This window comes from Sus scrofa, chromosome X, assembly GCF_000003025.6.
Source record: "Sus scrofa isolate TJ Tabasco breed Duroc chromosome X, Sscrofa11.1, whole genome shotgun sequence".
NCBI classification, from domain to species: Eukaryota; Metazoa; Chordata; class Mammalia; order Artiodactyla; family Suidae; genus Sus; species Sus scrofa.
This window is the reverse complement of record NC_010461.5, coordinates 63,992,513-63,998,601: the sequence shown is the minus strand read 5'-3', so window position 1 is coordinate 63,998,601 and position 6,089 is coordinate 63,992,513. Positions and strand designations below refer to the sequence as shown.

At 38.9% G+C, this 6,089-nt stretch overlaps 1 pseudogene; it reads right to left on the bottom strand.

Annotated features, from left to right (window-relative positions):
- On the bottom strand, window positions 4,538-5,661 carry LOC100519348 (annotated as a pseudogene).

Below are 6,089 nucleotides of genomic sequence, written 5' to 3'. Positions count from 1 at the left end.
AAGTGACTAGACATAGTTCCCAGTGCTATACAACAGGATCTCATTGCTAATCCATTCCAAAGGCAATAGTTTGTATCTATTAACTCCAAGTCCCCAACCACCCCACTCCCTCCCCATCCCCCTTGGCAACCACAAGTCTATTCTCCAAGTCCATGATTTTTTTTTCTGTGGAAAGTTTCATTTGTGCCTTATATTAGATTCCAGATATAAGTGCTATCATATGTTATTTGTCTTTTTCTGACTTATTTCACTCAGGATGAGAGTCTCTAGTTCCTTAACTTTTTAAAAATATGGAATATAGTTGCAGTAACTATTTAACATCCTTTTCTGCTGATTTGATTCCAACATCTGTGTCAGTTCTGAATCAGTTTTTATTGAATAATATTTATTTTTATGGCATGCATTTTCTTGCTTCTTTTCATGCCTGGTAGTTTTTGATTAGATATCAAATGTGAAGTTTACCTTTTCAAATATTGGATTTTTTTTGTATGGTTATAAATATTCTTGAGCTTTACTCTGGGCTACCGTTAGGTTACCTGGAAAGAGTTTTGGTCATTTTAGGTCATTGTAAGACTTGTTAGGCAGGACAAGAAAAACACTTAGTCTGGGAAAATAGACTCAAGTCTCATCATTCCCCATGAACTGAGGCAAATGCTTTTCGAGTAGGTGTGCCTATAAATTGTGAGCTTTTCCAATACCCCTAGTAGAAATTTGCACTAATTCTAGTCCTGTGTGAGCACTCTTCTTTGTAATCCTATCAGATAGTTATTTCTCCAGTAGTTTACTTACATGCATTCACTGATGGATACTTTTCTAAATATTGCCTGCAACTCTCCAGGGTTCTTTCTCATAGCTCTTTCCTCTCTGGTATTTTGTTTTGTGAACTCAGCCAACTTGAGCTCCCTGGACTTACAGATGCATTTCTTTAACACAGGAAGTTTGTTCTGCCTGTGTTCCCTCTCCTTGTTCTGTGGCCTGGAACTCTTTCAAGATAGTAACCTGGGGCAATCATAGGACTTATTTGTTTTTCATGTTTTTCATGTTGCCTGATATACAGTATCCTAAAAACTGTTATTTTAAATAGTTCATATTCTTGCATGTTTCAGGAAGGAGGGTAAATCTGGTTCCTGTTACTGTATTTTGGCTAGAAGTGGAAGTTGAGGGAATTGAAAGTGATCTGATATCCAAGATAGATGCTTTAAGATGTATCTCTTCGTAGTAATGTAGGATGCTTTTTTCAATGTAGATAAGGATTTGAAGGCCACTGAGGGTGAGACTGGTTGCAGGAGACTAAGGATATTGGCTATGATGTCTTTTACATTTCTTTTTTTTTTTTTTTTTTGTCTTTTTGCTATTTCTTGGGCTGCTCCTGCGGCATATGGAGGTTCCCAGGCTAGGGGTCCAATCGGAGCTGTAGCTACTGGCCCACGCCAGAGCCACAGCAACATGGGATCCGAGCCGCGTCTGCAACTTACACCACAGCTCACGGCAACGCCGGATCATCAACCCACTGAGCAAGAGCAAGGACTGAACCCGCAACCTCACGGTTCCTAGTCGGATTCGTTAACCACTGCGCCACGACGGGAACTCCTGTCTTTTACATTTCTAAGAGAGGGCATGGTTTACAATATGTCAGCATTATTTTTCTTTCTTATCATCCATTCATTCTTTTTATAATCATACATATTGACTTCCCTCTGAAGAAACATATCCCTTTCTCACTCTCACTCTATGTGAGTCCAATATGGCTTATATCACTCTGCAGCTTGTCACATGAGCCAGATCTGTCCAATCAGAACCACTTCCCTCTAAACTATAGATATTTGGTTTTGGAATGGGTGAGTTCATCTAAGATTTAACTCTAGAATATTTGCTGGACTTATTGGAAAGAGACCATTTCTTTCCATTGGACTGGTAGCTGGTTAGATGTAGGAATAGGGATGCTAAAATCTACCTACTACATATCCCCCTGCTACCCAGACATACATACACAGAAAGAAAAATAATAGAGACCACCTCCTTATAATACTTTTGAGTCCCTGAGTCTTCCTAGAGTTTTCAGTTACAAATAAATTTCTTTCATTGTTAAAACCAGTTTTAGTTGAATTTCTACCAACTTAAAACATAAAATTTTGACTCTTACATAAATGATCATTGTCATCAGAGGCCCACTCACAAATAGTTAAAATACAAAGTACAAAATTCTCAGCCCTATGAGTAAAAATAGTATGATTTCAGAGAAGGGATAAATTGCAATAAAAATATGGAACTGCCATTTATTGTGTAATTATACTATGTCATATTTACATTGTCTCAATCCCCATAAGATTAAGTAGGTATTTATTTATTCATACTTAACTGAAGAAACTAAACCTGGGAGAGATTATGTAACACTTCCAAGATCACATAACTATAAAATGGAATAGGCCAAGTTATAAACAGTGATAACTGTTTGTAATACTTCATGATATTGCATTTGTGGCTTTAAGGAATCTGAGAAGCTGAGAGAACTTTGTGAAGAAAATGACTTTGCAGAATGGATGCTGGAGGAAAGGGAGGGTATTTCAAGAAGTAAAAAGGTTGAGAGCAAAGGGACAGAACAGGTTTGAGAATGGCTGTCTCTCTCAGGGAGAGAAATAGAAAATGATCAAGAAATCTGCCTGATGCTCTTGAACTTACTGATTGCATCTACTCCAGATGCTCTTTGGATGTTGAATTTTCTGTTTATCTATTCTTTCCATCCTAATCTCTCCCCAGCAACTTCTTTCTTTTTTTAGAGTATGGTTTATTTATAGTGTTTCTTGGTCAATTTATCTGGGTTTTGTTTTGATTGTCATCCAATCAGAGGCATAGGAAAGTCTGAGAGTGAGGCAGGGCACACCATTAATTGGTGAAGGAGCTAATACACAAAACAGATGCCACCTTTTACTAACTTCTTTACATGCCTCATACTCTTGGTTTTACTTGGCATTCTCTAATATATTTTAGTATATTTCTAAATGTTGTCGCATCATTTACTTTCAATAATATCTTTCCAAGTTATTTAATTAGGAAGCACTCTCATAGTTCCTCCTATAACAGGCACTGATCAGTCTACAAATATTAGCTTATTTAATTTTCATAATGACCTCATAAGATAAAGATATACTATTATTCCCATTTATAGACAAGGAAACTAGGGCATAGAGATATTAAGTAATTTGCTCAACACTAAACATCTAAAGTGTGGAGCTGGGATTTTTTTTAATGGCTGTATCTATGGCAGATGGAAGTTCCTGGGCCAGGGACTGGATCCAAGTCACAGCTGTGACTTATGCCACACCTAGAGCAAAACCAGATCCCTTAACCCACTGTGCTGGGCCAGGGATTAAACCCATGCCTCAACAACAACTCAAGCCACTGAAGTCAGATTTTTAACCCACTGTGCCACAGCAGGAACTCTTGGAGCTGGGATTTGTATGAGCTTTGCTTCACAATCCATATATTTAACCACTACATTGCAGAAGGTACTAGAGATGACTACTTCTATAAAGACACAGTCATCCAGGCTATGATTTTTTCTTTCTTTTCTTTTTCTTTTTTCTTTTTTCTTTTTTTTTTTTTTGCAGCATATGGAAGTTCCCAGGCTAGGGGTCAAATCGGAGCTAAAGCTGCCAGCCTACACAACAGCCACAGCAATGGCAGATTTTTTTTTTTTTTTGTCTTTTTGCCATTTCTTGGGCTGCTCCCACGGCATATGGAGGTTCCTAGGCTAGGGGTTGAATCGGAGCTGCAGCTGCCAGCCTACGCCAGAGCCTAGGATCAACGCAGGATCTGAGCCGTGTCTGCAGCCTACACCACAGCTCACGGCAACGCGGATCGTTAACCCACTGAGCAAGGGCAGGAACCGAACCCGCAACCTCATGGTTCCTAGTCGGATTTGTTAACCACTGCGCCACGACAGGGACTCCCAATGACAGATCTTTAAACTGCTGAGCAAGCCCAAGGATTGAATATGCATCCTCATGGATACTAGTCAGGTTTGTTTCCACAGAGCCATAATGGGAACTCCCTGGACTATGAGTTTATTTTGTCTTTTTGTCTTATAGGTATTCATAGAGATCTTTCTGAGGCCCTCCCAAGATGACTAAAGATGTATGCCTGGTTGGCAATCCCTCCAAAGCACAATCCCATATCTCCCAGCCTTTGGGATAGGAGCCATACATTTTTGACCCTTGGAAACTGGCTAATGTAAGATATTCTTCCCATTCATTTCCCCTCTAGTCAGTTACATTTACAGGATGTCTGAGGCAACCTGTGTTAACCTTTGGCACTGGTTAACACACTGTGGCATCACATGGGGCATCTGCTGGAACAGTTTTGGCTCCTACCCTAGCCAAGGACAGGATTTCAATTGTCCATCTCCTTAAACAATTGATAAAAAATATGAAAGTGATTGAAAAGGCAATGGTACTTTAGAGTTGAAGCATTCAGTCTTTGTAACTAATCTAAAAAGGAATCTTCATTCTTCATTTTAAAATTCTATTTCAGCGAATTCTTTTTTTTTCTTTCATAACTGAGATTTTATTGGTTGTTTTGAGGATCAGTACACAGACATTTCAATTTGTACACAATTCTTAACATACGTACCAAAAATCCAAAAAAATCATATAGTTGTGATTCTTTTCTCAACAGTTATTCCAGTGACTTTACAGCTTAAAATTTAGAGGCAAATTTTCCTTAACAGGATATCAAGTACCAATATCTTCGAATGATGATATGCTGTTATAAGTCCCACTAATTCACAATTTTAATATCATATATACTACGTACTCAAATGTTCAGTCTTTCACAGCACATTAACAAAATTACTAGGAAAACTGGACTACCACGACCAAAGGTGTTACAGAGTGCACAAAATTCTGACAAGGAGAGCCAAGGTCAAGGTTGGTCTGCTTTAGGAAACAGTTCTACCAAAAACAACATGGGAAGAGAAAGAAGCAATTTCAAGTGTTCAAGACGTTAAATACACAACTGACTCCAAATCACCATTTAGTACGCCTTGTATTACAGGATATAAAAGCTCCCCATCTATGTAATGTTAAGCTGACACCCAAGACAATCAAAGCCTCCCTCCCACATTCAATATCCCACTATTTTCTGGTTGTACCAAAAAATAAACTAGCAAATGATTTCACCTCTTAAAAAAAAAGCATTTACATTTAAAAAATGGGATGAGGTGGGATTCCCTCCTCCTTAAAAATGTTTCTAGAGCTACTAAAAAACTCGCATATACAAAATAGTTGATAAAAATATTCCTCTGCATTGTATAAGAAGGGACACAGGGACCACTGACAGGACTGGGCGTGTGCTATTAATCAGACTTGGCTTCTTTCTCTCCTGCTTCATCAGATGCTGAGCTCTCCTCGTTTTTAGTTTCTCCGTTTTCTGCAGGCAGATCTTTTTTCATCTCTTGCTTGGTCACTTCGGCTTGTTTTCCCTTTGCTCCCCTTTTCCCTTTAGTTTGTCCTTTTTTTTGTCTGAAGCTTTATCCTTTCCTGCCGCCCTTTTTGGCTTCGTTTTCACTTTTGCAGGAGCAAGTTTAGCTGAAAACCTCGCTGATCTCCTCCTGGGCTCCTCCTTCACCGCCACCTCGGCGGAGCTGAACTTCCTCTTGGGCATCATGGCGGCGGGGCGGGCGCGTGCTGGGTGCCTGCGGTCCTCGGCATGCTGAGAGCCTTTGCGAATCTGGGCTGCCTGGCCATTACCGCTCCTCCCGCCCTTCAGTGAATTCTTAATACCAACATAGTTAACTTTAAAATTATTATTTGAAGTCCAGATTGCTTAATGATATATGATTGTAATTATAATTAAAAATTTTAAGAAGAAAAATATATAAAAATACATAATAAATAAAACTAAGGTTTTAGCAATAATGACTTTATCTGATAGTTTCACTTCACCAGCAGTTGCCCTTTTCCTTGCTATAGAATCTCACTTTCGCTGGTGGGGAAGGGGAAGGAATGAAGAGGAAAAGGCAAAGAGGAACAGATTCCAAGACATCATAATATGAGGAGAATTTTAATGAGGGTAAATTGAGACAAACTGAA